General features: G+C 36.4%; 1 pseudogene; it reads right to left on the bottom strand.

Moving 5' to 3' along the window:
• Positions 1-3039: 3039 nt before the first annotated feature.
• On the bottom strand, positions 3040-17242 carry LOC118577885 (annotated as a pseudogene).
• Between the last annotated feature and the right edge of the window lie 948 nt (positions 17243-18190).

Below are 18190 nucleotides of genomic sequence, written 5' to 3'. Positions count from 1 at the left end.
GGCAGATTCCAGAGCATTATGGAGGATGAGGTGATGTAATTCTTGTGGCCAGAGAATCAAGCAATTCTTAATCCAGGATTTGAATGCTGTGTTGGATGATTATACATACAGTGAGAGCTGGAGATGTAAGCAAGCACTCCTCTCTACATGAGGAAGACTGAATTGGTAATTGCAAATAGTGTGGGGGTGAAATCATGATCAATAGCAATCTCAACTTCAGAGATATACTGAAAGTTAGTGCATGTAATACATTCAGAGAACAGAGCTTATGTGTTTTCACAAATGTGAGAAAGTAGGGTACAGTCAAGCTTCATGTAAAGCTTTTTTTCCCCCAAAGAGTAAAGCAATAGAGAACGTTCTGGGGAAAACAAACAAGAACAGAAACTGTCTGGGCTAGAGTTCAGGTTTTAAACATGCAGACATTCTTAAGAAAGCAGCCTCACAAGTAAGATATATGAGATTCTGAGGGGATGAAAATGAATGCAGATGAGGAGTAGAAATTTCTGGGAAGCAATAACAAATTTATGAAAGAAACAACAGATAAGGGGCTCCCTGAATTCATAAGGATGTGACGGCATCTACTTTAAGGATATGCATATTTTTGCTGATTCTCTCCAAACTGAAAATAGGCAGAGAAGCTAAAATTAGCATTTTAATGAATTGTGTGGTATATGAGTGACTATATTCTCCCGCTCTTTTTTATTTTTCAAATAAATCCTGGTTCTAAACTTAACTTTGAGAGAAGAGGAAGTGCATAGGTGAGAGGCTATAATTTCAGAGAATGGCTGCAGAAATGTTTATGGTTTTATGTACTTCTCTTGAATATTGTCATTTCTCTACCTGGACAGGGGTTCTACTTTCCTTTTCTGCAGGCTGGTCTCTGCTCTGAACTATGGAGGATGTTGGAGTGCTCCTAAGTGCCTCAGGCTGCATGCTAAGGAAAGTACTGCTGCAGGCTTCTCCCTGGCAGGCTGCTGTAAACAGGTGATTCTCTCCTGCCTATCAATTCCTGAATAACCACTCAGAGGCTTAATATTACTTATAAAAGCTTGACCATTATCTCAGGCTTATTATTAACTAGCTCTTTCACTTAAATTAATCCATAATTCTTATTTATGGTTAGCCACGTGGCTTGGTACCTTTTCTCAGTGTGATATTTTCATCTTGCTTCCTCTGTGTCCTGCTGGCAACTCCTCCTTCCCAGTTTTCTCAGTTTGGATTTCCCACCTAACTTCCTGCCCTGTTAACCATCTGTTGCCTTTTTATTAACCTATGAGACTAATACATATGAAAAGTGTATTATTCCACAGCAGGCTGTGGTCCCTTTCTTTTCCTCATCTTTTCTGCCTCTCCCTCCTCATCCCTCTCCTCTCAGTCTGTCATCATCACAAACCTATGCTTTGAAATCCATCTTGATGCCAAATTCTGAAGAAGTTTGTGCTAGCCCACACAGAAATGTCATGTAGAAATTCAGGTTTAAGTGAACAGAAGCACACAGGCAGCTTCTAACAGAAACCTTTGGGCTCATAACTGGGTGAGTCTTTAGGGTGTCCCAGTTCCTATCCTTTGTCTTTTTGTTTTTGTTTTCATTTTTCTTTTTGTTTTTTGAGTCCCTGAGCATTATTTAATAAAGAAACTGTCTCTACTTCTCCCACTTTAAGTTCCTGACTCACAGAATTCACAAATGTAAACTAAGATTTATTTACTCCATTAGACTCAGAAAAGACTGTTTCATTCTGTTCTTAATATGTAGCTGGAAGAAGACACAGGTTAGATTTTTCTTTCCGTTCTTCATTTGAATTTTAAATGAATATAGAATTTGGGGCTCAGTGATGAACTTCACAAAACCAAGCCTTGATTGTTGCTAGTAAATTGTTATATTATACTCTTATAAACATAATATTTTAGATCTCTACTTTAAAAGTCTTAAGAAATTATCACCCTTGCTTCTTCATGATTATTTGTGTTATTTATTTTCATGGTGTATTAGTTATCTGCAGACAGATAACAGATTGCCAAAAATTTAGATACTATTAATGCTCATTTATCTTCTCATGATTCCTTTAGGTTGTAAGTGTGAACCATAATTTACATAGGCTTTCTGATAACAGTGTCAGAAAGCTGAGGGGAAGGTATTAGCCAGGCTGCAAACTCATCAGAAACCTGAGTGTTGAAGAATTCACTAGCAAACTTTCTGAGACACATAGGGTGAAAACATCTTCTTGTGTTAGTAGAATGTATTATAGCTTACTTACTCAATGATAGCAAGCAATAAATGAAATAAAATAGTAAAAAGTCTAAATCTCCCCAGGATCTATTCTTTCCATTAAAGGGCTTCTCAGGTCAGGCCCAACTAGGACAAATCACCTCTTGATTAACTTAAAAGTGTGAGGAACTAATTTATATCTGTAATAGCCCTTTACTTTTTCCATGTATCATAATCTAATCAAGCCAATGACATTCTGTCACTTTTAGAATGTTTTATTTATTAAAAGCAATTATGGGTTCTATCAAAACTCAAGGGGAGCATATGATACAAAACCAAGTCTACTTAATTATAATGTAAGGACTGAGAAAAAATTCATCTAGTGAACAACCTAATGATGTTGCATATGCCAAAACATATTTGAAAGACACCTAAAGATGAAAAAAAATCTTTAATTTGTATTGAAAGAAGAATTTTTTTAGGTTATTTGAAATACAACTTTATTCTGATTCTAAACAAAAAGAATGGGAATGACAGTAACAAACAAGATGTCACCACTGACTGAATAGTGTGATGTATCTGTAGCATTCTTATTTTTGAAATTCAGGAAGGAAACAACTGTGTTCCAAACAGCTAACTATGCAAGTCCAAAAAGAATGAAGGTATGTTTTAACTGCCACGTTCACTCTGAAGCCGATTCATCTCCTTCAGCATCCCAATGAAGTACACCACCTGCTTAGCTAAATAAGGTGCTTCACACGCTGCACCGCTGACGTCACAGAAGAGTTGCCTATAAAACTAGACTTCTGACCCAGGGCTCCAGTTCCACGTTCTCACAGGTCATCATCCTTGTCCGGGAGGGCAGTCGTTTGAGCAACCTCGAAATCATGCTCATACTGTGCTGCCAAAGCTGCATCCATGCCCACCTTAGAAGGGGTGAGAGCAGGCATGGCAGCAACTCTAAATTAGGATCTCCAATGAGCTTTCTTGAAAGCCAGAGGAAAGGCTTTTCAAAGTTGTGGTTACTTTTGGCAGAAATATCATAGTACTGAAGGTTCTTCTTTCTGTGGAAGACAATAGATTTTGCCTTTACTTTTCTGTCCTTAATACCCACTTTATTGCCACACAATACAATGAGGATGTTTATACACACACACACCAGATCTCTATGTTAGTTAGGTACATTCTTGTAAGTGACTCTCATTAGTTTTATTATTATATTTGTGTTTTAATTTTACATATCAGCCATGGGTTCTCCTGTCCTCCTCCTTCCCAATCCCGGCCCCACCTTTCCGCCAGTCCCTTCCCTCCATTCCCATCTCCTCCAGGGCCAAGGCTCCCCTGGGGATTCAATTCAACCTGGTGGATTCAGTACAGGCAGGTCCAGTCCCCTCCTTCCAGGCTGAGCAAAGTGTCCCTGTGTAAGCCCAAGGTTCCAAACAGCCAGCTCATGCACTAAGGATAGGTCCGGGTCCCACTGCCTCAGTGACTCCCAAACAGTTCAAGATCTGACCTAGTCTGGTGATCAGATGGCCAAACACCCTAACTGTCGTGCTAGAACTCTCATCCAATAACTGATGGAAGTGGATGCAGAGATCCTAGGCCAGGCCCCAGCTGGAGCTCCAGGAGTCCAATTTTGGAGAAAGAGGAGGGACTGAAAGAGTGTGAATTGTTGAGACCAAGATTGGAAAAGCACAGGGACAAATAGCCAAAGTAATGGAAACACATGAATTATGAACCAAAAGTAAGTGACTCTTGATGTTCCATCAAACATTAGAATGGCACACTGGGCTTGGCTGTAGTAGTCATTGCCCAGACCTCAGGACTTCTCCTGGCCCGATGTGTCCCACATGTTGAACTTGATGGGCCCTCTGTTGGTATGGAAGATGAGCACCTCCACACCTAGGGTGGCTACATACTTCTTGAACTTGCCCATCAAGTGGAGCTTCACAAACATTGTCTTCCTGGTGCCGCCATCACCCAACAGGGCAATCGTGGTGATCCTTCCAGAAGAGCCTCCGTGCCTGTCCGACTGAAGCTGGAAAGATCAAAGAATAAAGAGGGCATTTTATAAGTACAGTAGAAGTTATTTTACTAGTCTAAGCAATAATACAGAAGTGTTAAAATATGACATTTGAACAGAGAGACACACAATACCTTGGAAGAATAAAAGGAATCATAGAGTGAAAATAAAATGTTCTTTCTTTATATTGAGCCTATTACAACAGAAAATACACTGAGACTGTCTTATTGGGTGAAGGGTAAGAAAAATAAACACAGAGTAATTCTGCATAGCTCAATGCTGTCTACTACAATACTGAAAGCTCTTCTATAGTAGTTTGAGCTATACCTCTGAGTTTGATCTATTGCTATCTGCTTAGCATTTATCCAGAAAGACATTGCAACCAAGTAGAGTGCTTTAGGATAATGCTCTTGTACACCAAAATGATTTGTCACGCCTATTGATTTAATAAAACGCTGATTGGCCAGTATTGGCAAGGCAGGAAGTATAGGCTGGGTGACCAGACAAGGAGAATTCTGGGAATTGGAAGGGCGGAGTCAGGAATGGCTAGCCAGATGCCGAAGAAGCAAGATGAGAATGCCTCACTGAGAAAAGGTGCCAAGCCACATGGCTAAACATAGATAAGAATTATGGGTTAATTTTAGTGGAAGAGCTAGTTAATAATAAGCCTTAGTTACCAGCTGAGTATTTGTAAGTAAAATTAAGCCTCTGAGTCAGTTTTTTAAAGAAGCATCTGCCAAGTATTTGGGAGTTGCTGGCAGGACAGAAACTTCTCCCTGCAGCAGAGGGCTGGAAGTCCATCCTAATGTATGACTTCTTTGACAAGGAAATTGGAAGAAATATAGGAGAATGAAAATACAGACATTGAAACTATCTCTTATTTGTCCTCCTTTACTGAGACAACATGTAGAAAATTAGGAATCTTGATTTCTTAAAAAGTATGTGTGTGAGGCAGCTTGGAAGCTCTCCTCCCTATCTGCTAAATAAAAATCACATTTGTAGGATCAGTTTATACCTTTTAGACTTACGTTGATTGCACTAAGAAAAATGTCATTTTTTTTCCACACTTTTTTAAAGAACAAACACAGAAACATACATCACCTGCCAAATGGGGGCAGCTTTATCAGAATTTTCCTATTTCTTTCCAGGTAATTTATAATTGATGGCAACTTCAGTGAACTCTGAAGCTCCAGGTGTTTAGGAACAATAGTTAATTTCTTCAGTATTAACCTTTACTGATGCTACGTTGATGTGCTATTGTTTTTCTAGAAAATATACCATCCAACTTGTCCTTGATGTCATGTTAAATGCTACAAAAAGCATATCTCCATAAGTGTGCATTGAGAACATCCAATGCTTATACTAAAAGTTAATTATGGTTCAGGAATCTCCCCATAAGGAAAAATATAGCAAAAATGATACCACAAGCACAACTTTTATTTGAAAAAGGAAAGAGATTTATTTTATATTTTTGGGGAATGTATGTGTTTGAGCATATGTATATGACACACAGTGGTGTACATGCCGCAGGAGATAGGTAGAGTTGGGAGAACAACTTTTGGGGATCTTTCTTCCTCCATGTGGTTATCAGGAGAGAGACAACAGTGTTAGCTTTGACAGCAAGTGCCTTCACCCACTCATTTTTCCCAACCAAGAACATGATTTCGAGCAATGACTTCTCATAATTTTCTATTAATGTATTACTATAATAATCTAGAATATAAGTCAGGTTACCTTATTTTATGGTTAAAACCATATTACCCACATCTTAGGAAACTATTGTTGCACTACTGAGTATCTGGCTATTTCTAAGATCTTTTATAATTCAGAAATAGAAACATTCTTGGCTGAGCAAAGTGTCCCTGTGTAAGCTCAAGCTTCCAAACAGCCAGCTCGCACACTAAGGACAGGTCCAGGACCCACAGCCTGGGTGCCTCCCAAACAGTTCAAGCTATTCAATGTCTCACTTATCCAGAGGACCTGATACAGCTGGGGGCTCCACAGGCATTGGTTCATAATTCATGGGCTTCCATTCATTTGGCTATTTGTTCCTGTGTCTCTCCAATCTTGGTCTCAACAATTCATGCTCTTACAGTCCTTCCTCTTTCTTGACAACTCAGCCTGGAAGGAGGGGACTGGACCTGCCTGTACTGAATCCACCAGGTTTAAATGAATCCCCAGGGGAGCCTTGGCCCTGGATGAGATGGGAATGGAGGGGAAGGGATGAGGGGAAGGTAGGGGCAGCGGCGGGAGGGGGGAGGACAGGGGAACCCATGGCTGATGTGTAAAATTAAAACACAAATATAATAAAATTTAAAAAAGGAAAAAAAAAGAAATAGAAACTTTATTTTTAATCCCAGCAATAAGTTTTGCATTTCCTTCTAGAGGACTGTGAATGTCAACCTGGAAGCCTGGATTTTATTTATTGCATGTAGCTTTAAAGTAAATTAATCTCACTATGGAAGAGTTTTTGTTTTTGTTTTTGGTTTTATTGTTTTGTTTTGTTTTGTTTTTGAGACAGGGTTTCTCTGTGTAGCTTTGTTCCTTTCCTGGAACTCCTTTGGAGAGCAAGCTGGCCTTGAACTCACAAAGATCTGCCTGCATTGTCTCCCAAGTGCTGGGATTATAGGCGTGTGGCACCACTGCCTGGCCAGAAGAGATTCTTTATGTTGCTTATTGCTAGAATTCTTTTATTCCATGGAGTACCATAATGTTACTGTTTTTTTTTATTACAATAAATTCTTTGATAACTTCATAAAACCTATTTGCCAATTTTGATGGTATTCAACCCATCTTCCAACTTATCCAAAATCTGTCTCACCTTTCCTATCTGCTCAACTTTGTGTCCTTTTTCTTTGTAATCTTTAAAACTTAAGACTAATTATGCTGCCCAAATATTCTTGGATATTTGTAACCTTCCACTGGAGTGCAGCAAGGGGCTAAAACTGTAAAGAACCCTAGCTCTTCCTCTTCCAGCAGCTACCAATTGTCAATAGTACCTCAGGTGGGGATGGGAAATTTGTGGAATTTGGTCTGGCTTAAGTATGCACATGTCTTGGGCATGATGTCACAACCACTGTGAATTCAATTATTTTTCAGGTGCCCTATTGCATGCAGAAGACATCATTTCCTTGTAGTCATTGACTGGTCATAGCCATTAAAATTTTTCTGACCCTTGTTCTGCAATAATTTCCCTAGTTTTGGGAGAAAGAGGTTCAAGATATATGTATGAAATGGAATATATATATATATATATATATATATATATTTGGGAATTATTCAGTTTTTATTCTTTATATCTTGGCCAGTTGTGGGTCTCTGTGTTAATCAATATCTATAGTAATTAAAAGCATCTCTTGTAGGAGTTGATTCATCAATCTATTTTATAATAACGAGTCATTAGTTGTTGTTTTAATGCTATGTCCACCTTGAAATATAATAATTACTCTTTATAATAGTAACTCTAAAGTGAAAATTGACTTCGATATTTCATTTACAGAGGTTTGAAGATGATTTAGCTTTCCGGTTTGCCTTTCTCTGCCTTGCTGCCAACTGGCAAATTCAATCTACACACTCAACTTAAAAAGAGCAGAGAACACGTGTTGCTTTATTAGCCAGGAAATATAAGGTGAGTGTTACCTTTTATTCTGTGACATAGTAGATGTCACAGATCGTTCTTGAGTGTTCTATGTTGTTATATTCAATATCTTCTTCTAATATGCTGATCAACTAGTATGGTAAGATGGGTGAAAACAGATCCCCAGAACCCATGTAAAATCTGCAATCCAAGTACTCCTATTATAAGAGTCAGGCAGAGATGAAGGAAGAGGTGGACACCACGAGACATGTTCGAAAACTCCTGTGCCAAATAGCTCATAGAACTTAGGAAGGTGAAAACTGACTCTCAAAAGGTATCTTCTTACTTCTAATGGGTATTACTATACTCACATACACATCAAATGCACATATACCTCACATACACATACACACACACACACACACACACACACACACACACACACGAGAAAGAGATAAAGAGAGATGTTAAAGATATAAATAAAATATTACTAAAACTTATATTGACCAGATCAATTATCTTTTATCTTATATGATAACCATTATTTTAATAACATAGGCTTCTGGTATACTAATTTTCATTGCAAAATGAAAAGGAGTGTAAAAAATCATGGAAACAATCTAAACTGCATAATAGTAAGACAAATACAGAAATTTTAAAATATCTGTGAGAATGATCTAGCATTACATAAAATAAATAAAGCATGCTGATTTTTTGTGATTATATACTTTTTCAAAAATACGTAATTAAAGGAAAATTGTAAACTTATACACAGGAAGAACTTTCTGCTGACAGGCTTGACACAGGGAAGTTACAAAGTAGGACAGAGCAGACTTTTATGGTTTGTATCATGTTGTTGAAAGGGAAGGATATGGACTTGAATGTTATGTAGGAGGTGCACTGTAATAATACCTAAGTATTTATTAATTATTAATGGCAGAGTCACAGTAGTTAGAGCTCATGTTTCTGCACATTTGATTAAAAATTACCTTCAGGAATAATATCCATATTTACTCTAGCAGTAATTAAGTGCATCTTCATAGTACCGAAATAAGGGAGTGATAGATATCCTCTCTCCTCAATTAAATGTAAACTGGGGGCATTTTTATTCTGGTACAGATGGAGCAGTGAAATGAAGGGTGGTCTTTAGAGAGTATAGAGTTAAAATTAGTATGAATTCAGGAAGAGACCTAAGAGGAAAGTGTGCACACAGAAACTTTTTTACATCAATCAAATTATTTATTAGGTTCCTAAAAAATTCAACTAGCTAAAAATTAACTCATCATGGTGTGCAACAGAAATATACAGTAGGAGGCATTAGGAGTTTAGGCAGCTTGATATCAGAGAATGATGAAGGTTGGCATGGAGCTGTTATGGTCATGGTTATTGCTGGCAATCTGTGTTGTCACACAAAGGAACTCTCTTCGTATTTGTTGTGCATTTGGAAAATAAGCTAGTTCACAAGGTTAAATAAAGGACTACATGGTGTTAAACTATTTTCATACAACTTTTTCAGGGGTCAGAACTATGAGATTCATTGTTTAATAATTATATGAATGTCCTAATGTAAAACTTGTATGCTATACATAACTGCTTTTTAAGAAGGAAAGAAGGCCTTTGATATTCGTATATTTGGTCACAGATTGAAGAAGAGGGAAGAGTCTAGTCCACATTTCATTGGCCCTTTGCCTTTGTTTCAATAGTGTGTGTTTCGTAGTCATCTTATCCTGGAGGTAGATGGTATTACCACACTTTCACTTTACAAAACAAAATATTATATAAGCCAAACACTTGGAATGAAAATTTGCAGACCAGTTCCTCATAAGCAGGGATTTTTTTGTTGAATGAATAAACACCCATTTAAGAGCTCAAGTATAGTTCCCAGTAAAATCTGACTCAATGGTCCATAATCTTCACCAACAAATAAGAATTGACATCTTAAACAGTCTAAAAAATTGGATATCTTTTCTTCCATCTTGTATTACGAATGTTCTTGTACACAGTGAATGGACTCTTAAGATGTATTGTTTATCTCACAAGGTTTTCAAGTCAACACATCATAGGGAATTTTGTATGAATAAGCCAAGGATTTTATTTCCAAACTACCTTCCTGAATTCAAGAATATCGGAAACCAAAAATACTGACATACATTTAGAATAATTTTAAATAATTTTAAAAGTACATATCAAAGTCAAATTTTTGTAGCAATTTTTGATTAACAATGAAAAATATTTAAAAGCTGCCATGTCTTGCTTAAGAATTATTAGAATTCCAATGAGCAACTTGAACTTGCTTTGTAGAGAACAGAGTTGTTTGAGCATGTTATCAATCACATCAAAGAATTAGAGATAATTGTATCAGCATTTGTTTTTGTTTCTAGACATATTAAACATTGCTATAATTTAGAGTTCATTTATTTCATTTATTGAATTGGAGGTTTGGAAGTCACCTTGACATTTGGAGAGATTAGAAACTATAATAGATTTTTTTTTTTTTTGCAAATGAACACTGTAAAAGTTTTAACATCAATAAATGTCATCTAATATTCTTGACCACTTTTGAAGCAGACCTATTGTGTGTGCTTAATAATGGCAGAACATGAAGATCACCGAATCAGCTAGAACAGATTGTCGGTTAACTCCAGGCATGTGCCTATCTCTACCACCTTATTTGAAGGTAGAAATGCATGATGCGATGCTCAGATTTTTGCTTAAATTTTGGTGATCTATCTCAGATCCTTAATTTACTAACTGATCCATCTCATTAGACTTTCTCAAAGAGAACAGGAAGATGAATATTTTTTAAAATTAATTATTTTTCTCAAAAGTCCTTTTGCAACTTTTCTGGCTTATACTTGTACTTCCAGTTAAACCAGAAAAGCAAAAAGTATGAACTCAGGGTCCACATAAGAGAAAGAACTTATAACATTTATCTTTCTGTGCATGAATTACCTCACCCAGTCTTTTCTTCCTGTTCTGTCCATTTACCTAAGAATTTTATTTTTTAACAGGAAACTAATATTACATCATATGTTTGACCATACTTTTCTTATTCATTCATTTATTGCAGGGCATCTAGGTTGGTTCCATTTCATCACAATTATGAATAGAGTAGCTATACACATCAATGTGTGAATTTCTCTGTATTAGGACATAAAGTCCTTTGCATATATGGTCATGAGTTATATAGCAGAGTCCTATAAGAGTTCCATTTCTAACTTTTTAAAAGATCTCCATGCTGATTTCCAAAGTCAATGCATTTACTTGTATCCACCCAGTCTATAAGAGCTCCCCTATTGCCACATCCATGCCAGCATCTGTCCTCATTTGTGTTCCAAATGATGATGTCCACACTGATGGATGTGGGATGTGATCCTAAAATCAGTTTAATTTTCATTTCCCTGATAGCTACAGATGTAAAGCTTGGCTTTATGTGATTGCTAGCCATTACTATTTCTTCCCTTTGGAATTTCTGTTTATGTTCACCAATGGGCCTTGTTTCAATTCAAGTCTGGTCCTCAGTCTGGCTCCTAATTTTGCCATTAAAATTACCATTTCTTACAGAAATTTTACATTGAAACTGTTAAATATCACTCTAGGATCCTTGGGTTCTCAACTCTTATTTCCTTCCTTAGGGTTTTTTTTTTGAAAACTCCAACTTTGATCAGATTCTCAATATTTTCACTGTTGACACTTTGAGTCATACTTTTTTCACTGTAGAAATGACCTGTGAATGCCTCACTTATTGCCACTAAATGACAGTATACTTCTCTTCCTGCCAGTGATAACCACAGATTCCCAAGACTTCCTTAAGTGTTAGGTACTGGTCAAGCTCTTGCAAAACCACTAACTTAAACACAATAAACCTCTACCCTATGCACGTTGTTCATCTTATATATTTGTATATATGCATACATATATATATGTTACTCAATTTATGCAAGTATTTTCAACTTTCAAGCTAGTGATTCTTTGAATTGATTATTTGAGATTTAATTCCGATCTCTTACTTCCTTTCTCTATTCTTTTGGATTTGTCTTCATTACTTTTAATTATGTACATTTGTGTATATCACTAAAATAGCTTTAAGATGTGACTGAGAGCATTCAAGATGCTATAGATATAGACCCTGAAATGACTTTTAGAAGACTGAGTTTATATACTACAACTGTTTTCCTATTATAAGTCATTCTTCAACAGTTGGAGTTTTCCTTTACACAACTTTAAGTGTGTCCATGAATTTGGATAAACTGTTTCTCTGAAAATATTTAGTTCTAAATATTTTGTCAAATTCATGATTTCTCCTGTGATAAATGGACTATTTAGAAGTTTCTTCCTTGGCCATGGCATAGCTGATTTCAGTTATGGTGTGGACCTCATGGCAACCATTGCTGCCTGGCAAAGTTCTGGCATTTCAACGTTGCAGACCACATTTCTCCAGTATCTTTTTACTTTCATTTTTAATGATTCTCAATATTAATACCTTTGCCTTTGGGAAATTTTAGGTGGGCTTTGGTAAAGAATAAAAATATATACAATGGTAGCCTCTGTAAACAAAATAATTCTTTGGAAAAAAAAATCCCCACCACTATGGAACCAGGAATTCCATTGTGCCCTCCTAATTACACCAAGAACCAGAAAGGTAGAGATTTACTAGATACACCTGATGCAAAGTATGGAATGTCTACAATTATCCCAAGCCTGAGGCCATTAAGGGCAAGAGTTCAGTTGATAAATACAGAGAAATCAGAATGGTACAATATAATGGGAGAAGAGTAAAACATCAGGACCTTCCCTTTTAGGAGTGTTGTGAAGGGAACAAGCCCATTTCGTTAGACTAGGAATTTGTAGTACAGTGTCTGGTCCTCAAAAGTCCGTCAGGCATTTGGATATAGTCTCCATTCCAGCAGGGAGGGGCTTGAGGAAAATCACTGCTTGCTAAAGCAGTCATTCTCCTTATTTCTAGCAACAGGAATTTATGGCCCTTTCATTAACATATGACTGGTGCCTATTGTCACAGTTAAGGATAACTTCCTCAATCCCTAATTTTAAGCCACATGCCAGACAGATCACATATCCCTTTTCTCCCATTTCATCCTATGTGCAACTACAGATTATAAAAGGTGTAGTCTTTTTGCAATTAAATGCTGCTGACCGCCATCCTGATTCACCTTCAGATCATGTCCATCTCCTTCTCCTCCAACACGGACTCCAAACATCCTCTTTGGGACCTGAACCCCCTCGGAAGCAGGCCTTTGGCATGATTATGTGTCTCTACAGTTCCATGACTTTAAAGTCTAAGGCAAGATCACTCAAAGTTCAAGACTAGCATTAGAAATAGAGTGAGAGCCTGGCTTGAAAAACACATTGAAAGAAAAATCAGGTGAGTAGTGAAAAGAGATAGAAAAAGAGGAAAGGAAAGGAGAAAAGAAATTCTAGAACAAAGGCCAATCTCATTGCATTCTCTGGAAGAATCAAGAACCCATAAAAGGAGCCAGTGAACATTCTCACATTCACAGGAAACTTTTTCCCCTTTTGCTGAGAAGCAGAGGGCTTGATTTTTGAACAGAGAAGTTCAGGTGGTGTAAAACATTATAGATGTCACATCACACAGAAGTTCAGGTGGACAGAAAGAAATCCTTTCTCTACACTGAACAGCTACAGTAAGAAAATGGGGCAATATCTATATGGGCATTCAGCCAGCATGAAGATTACCACCAAGCTAAAACTAGAAAAAGACCTCAAAAAATACTAAATTAGACAATCATGTTTTGCCAACTACAAAATTAAAAGGGTTAAAAAAAAAAAGAAGGAAGAAACCATAGAGAAGAGGGAGGAAGAGAATAATCTTATCAATCAACTTTGATTAAAAATAGATTTAACAAAGTGAAAGACAAAGAAGTTTGTAGTAGTTGGTAGTATATCTCTATTTCCATACTGGAGATTTCTTTCTGGATCATTTTATTACAACACTGGAAAGAGTATCTCCCTGTTACTACCCATAGCCTTTTTTTGCTTTGTCCTTAAATATGAGAAGACTTGTGTCTAACCTCAATCCAATAGAAAATAACAGAGGTGAAAAGATCTGGCAAAAGTAATTAAGGTGACAAATTAGTTGACTTAATAAAAAGTGAAATTAAAAAGGCGGTTCTACCCTGGTGAGATTAAAACTCTTACACAGAAATACAGTGCCCACTGTGGAAGTAGAACAATTGCTCATACTCTTTTGGTGGGGAAGATTGTTTTGTTCTGTGCCTCAGGGAAAATCACCAATAATTGTCTAAGTGCAAAAACCAGGAGACAATTTTAACTCAAAGAGAAATGAATGTTTTTAGTAAAGTTATCCATATTTGAAAATTATTTTCAAAATTTAAGTTCTGTATATTATAACCAAGAGTTATTCCTCTTCTTAGACAAATGAATGTAAAGATTCTGATTTTAATGGGGAATGTAACAAAATGAGTGCAAAATGTGTTTTAATATATTTAAAAATGTTTACATGAATTGCACTTATCCTTTTAAAAGATTCCTTAAATGCCTATTTAGAAGCATTGAAATCAATACACCCAAGAACTAAAGGCAAATAAGTTGTCTTTGTAACATGTTTTGATTTTTAATCATATTTTTTAATAACCTCAGAGTTAATCTTTTTATTACACATCACATTTCATTATAGCTTATTGTTATCAAAACAGTGCCAAATATTATAATAAAGATACCTCCATCTATTTGATTTTGAAGTAATCAGGATATTTAAAACTCTGGTCTGTCTTTGCATACAGAATGAGAATGCTTTCTATTAAAGACAAATCCAATGCCTTCGAAACAAAATATCAAAACAGTTTTTCCGTTTGCCTGAGAGCTTAGTTCCTATAAGTATGCTTTTGTGAGACATGATCAAATCAATGCTTTCTGCTAGATTAGTGTTTCTAATATTGTCTTATTGATACAGTCTTTAATGGTGGTGGAAAGTTAAAACCAAAAATGCAGTTAATGAAGAAGAGAAGGCATTTATGTGTTATCCCACTAAAGGATCCACTTAGACCTTTCTGTTTTGTTGTGTGTTTACCTCATCATCCTCTGATCCTCACTTTACTGTACTGCCCCTTAGCTTGAGTCTGTGGTTCCACTCTGCTCTCAAGTCAGTCTTTCTGTTTCTTAATCCTAAGAATTTCTTGTTCTTCTAGACTGATCTATTTAAAGAAACAAACCTGGCATTTCATTTCAGTCTATTTATCATTTTAATACATTTGTAATTGTAGCAACCATCTACCTAACATCTCAACAGTTATTTTAATGCTTCTAATTTATTATCTGACTTATGTTTCATTTTTGTAAAATAAATGCTTCTTCTATGAGCACTATCAATTTTCAAAATAGATTGTAGTCTCTCTTTTTTTTATCCATTTTCAGAATTAATGAAAATTTAGCTTCACAGCAAAGAAATATAATGCACAAAGGGGAGGATTGTTAGGGGCTTACAATTTTTTTTTAGTAATTGGCACTGGGAAAAGAAAGGGTAGATACATGAGTAAAGTTATTTTAGAGAATAAAAGATGAAAGTAGATAATATTCAACATCATATACTCTAAACATGAAAGACTGATCTGATTTTCTAGGCTAAGACTTACTAATCACAACAGTGGTAGAATGAAGATGGGCTCAAGGGGGGGCCTTTGTCAGCAGTAGAAGCCCTAGCAATACCAATCAAAAGGAGAGCCTAGCCTCACTTCATTCTTTCTGGCCAAGCAGATGCCTTATGCTTTTAATGTTCATATTGAGAAATGCGATAGGTTTGTTTTACAAACTTGTATATTTTAAGGCTGGTATAATAATTAGAGAAAGAAAATGAATGATGTAAGATGGGACCACACCCATTATCACATGGGCTGAATTAATTGAACTCAGTAAGTTATCAGGTTGGGAAACAGAAGTTGTGGGAAGCATTTGGAGGAAGAGGATGGAGGGTAAGTATGATCAAGATACATTCTCTACAGGTATGAAAAAAATTTTAATTAATAAAATATTTTAAAATTGTTCAACATTGTCTTGTGGTTTTGTGGTTCAGGTACTTTGAATGGTTAATATTTCTGTAAGTTTGGAACTCACACAAAATGTATAATAAAATCACTAGGTTCAAGTAAACTGTCCACTGAAAGTGAAATGTATAGATGTGTTGGCATCAAATTTTTAATTTGAGGCATGATTCCAGTATCAGTAAATTTGTATAATTCAATAGTCACTAATTACCGTATTTCTGACTAGTTTAGAAAACCTCTAAGGCACTTCTTCAGACGTTTTTAATGCTTATGTGTTTTCCTGCACTATTATGTTCTTCATAGTCTGTGCTCTGAGAACTCTTTTTATACACTACATAGTCATCCCACCACTTACCAACCCATTAAAGAAAACAAAAGTTATGTTAAAAGGAAGCAATGGATACACACACAAAATACATCCACTGGATATTATTATCCATCAATAAAAAGAAGGACATTTTGCTATTTGTGAGAACACAGGTTAGGAATAGGTTTAGTACAAAGAAGCCAGGCACAAAAAGAATATACTATATATTTTTACTCATTAGTGAAAAACAAGTTTCAGAATAAAATAATTGTCAGAAACTGAAAACTCTGGTGAAGAAAAGGTGAAGGAATAGCCAGTTGCATTAGAGAAATATTATCTAGTCATCTGTAATTCAATAGCATAACTACAGCTAAAAGTTAAGTGCATACTTCAAAACTGTAGATGACTTTCTTAATGTTTTCCACACACTGAAATAATAAATATTTGCAGGGTAGGATATGCCAATTAACTCAATCTTGCATACATACCATATAGACTAATCAGATTATGATATTACATTTCACCCTCACACAAATACACATACACATACACACACACACACACATACACACACACACACACACACACACACACATTTCTCTGAATAATAGGCACTAGAATTATGATTAGTGAATTGTAAAAGTATGAAACTATGTGAGTCAGGGACCAAGATGTCAGGAACCAAACATGAACCATGGAAAAGTACTAGCTAGGCCAGAGAACAAGTCATAAGACCACTGGACCACTGCCCTTTCCCAGAGCAGTACACCTGTTTACTAACCAGAGGCCCTTAAAGATAAGAAGACATTCCACAGTCAGGTGCCATGACAACTGAATGTAAAGAACATTCCATGGTCAGGTAGCCTAGCAACAGAACAAATGGCCCTGACCAGTGACCTTAGCCAACATCCTGCAGGTGCAAGGTCTGCACATCTCCCACATCTTGCACCCCTTCCACATCTCTTTCCCCTTTCCTCCTTCTTGCCCCCTCCCCTCCTGTGCTATATAAGCCTTGCTGAGGAAAATAAAATTTGCAACTTGATCAGAATCCTACCTTTCTGTCGTCTGTTGTGTCCCCTGTTCCTTTCATTCGCTCCCACAGGTGGGTTGCCCCTGTTGAAACCCTGCTGGCCAGGGCATATGTGAAGGGCATCTTAAGGATGGCAAGCATCCCCAAGAGATGCTCTGGGATGAATGAGTTGCTAACCTGTGCAGCAGGTCCAGCTGCTCTTTGGGCAGAAGGCAAACAATGAAGCCAGGGAATGATAATGTAATTTACATTCTCCTAGATGTATGTTATTCCATTTATTTTTACTAATTTTGACTAAAATGATTTTAAAGAATAAAAGGTGAAAGTTAATAATATTCAACATCATATGCCCAAAGCAAGAAAGTTACTTTAAAATGGGGCAGTAATGCCCCTACTGGACATTTTTGGATAACAAATAAAAATCGCAACTCCATGAATGGACTACCTCCTTTGAAGTTATTGGTGAATCAGACTACTTAGACCCCCAAAATATTACAAGGTACTGACAATGCTCTTAGTTACTGTACAGAGCTCCATTGGAAGACCTTGTTTCCAAAGACACTATATACTTGGGTCACAGATCCTAGAGAAATCAGGCTGGTACTCAACTGAAAAGTTTATACTTTCCCAATGCCCTCTAAATTCACTTACTTTTTATCTAATTATTTAGGAATACTGATATTAACATATATTTCTTCACAATTACCAATTTTAATTTTATACAAAGAAATGGAAAACAATGTATCTGTAATTTGACATAGCCAAAGGCCCCATCTTGTCCCTGCTGTAGTCTTTTCTTCCTTAATACCAGTTCCATTATAAAACTAAATTAGCAAAACAGAAGTTATACAGGGAGCATACCAGGAACCATACACACACCTTCTATTACTTTCAAGTCAGTTTATGTTACTTTTTGGGTGGCAACTGGATCCCAAAAATGACTTATTTGCTTTTTATTTTTATTTTTTTCTGCTAGCCACAGAAATATGAAGTAGGAATTCAGGTGAC

This window comes from Onychomys torridus, chromosome 2, assembly GCF_903995425.1.
Source record: "Onychomys torridus chromosome 2, mOncTor1.1, whole genome shotgun sequence".
Taxonomy (NCBI): Eukaryota; Metazoa; Chordata; class Mammalia; order Rodentia; family Cricetidae; genus Onychomys; species Onychomys torridus.
This window is presented reverse-complemented; position numbering and strand designations above follow the sequence as displayed.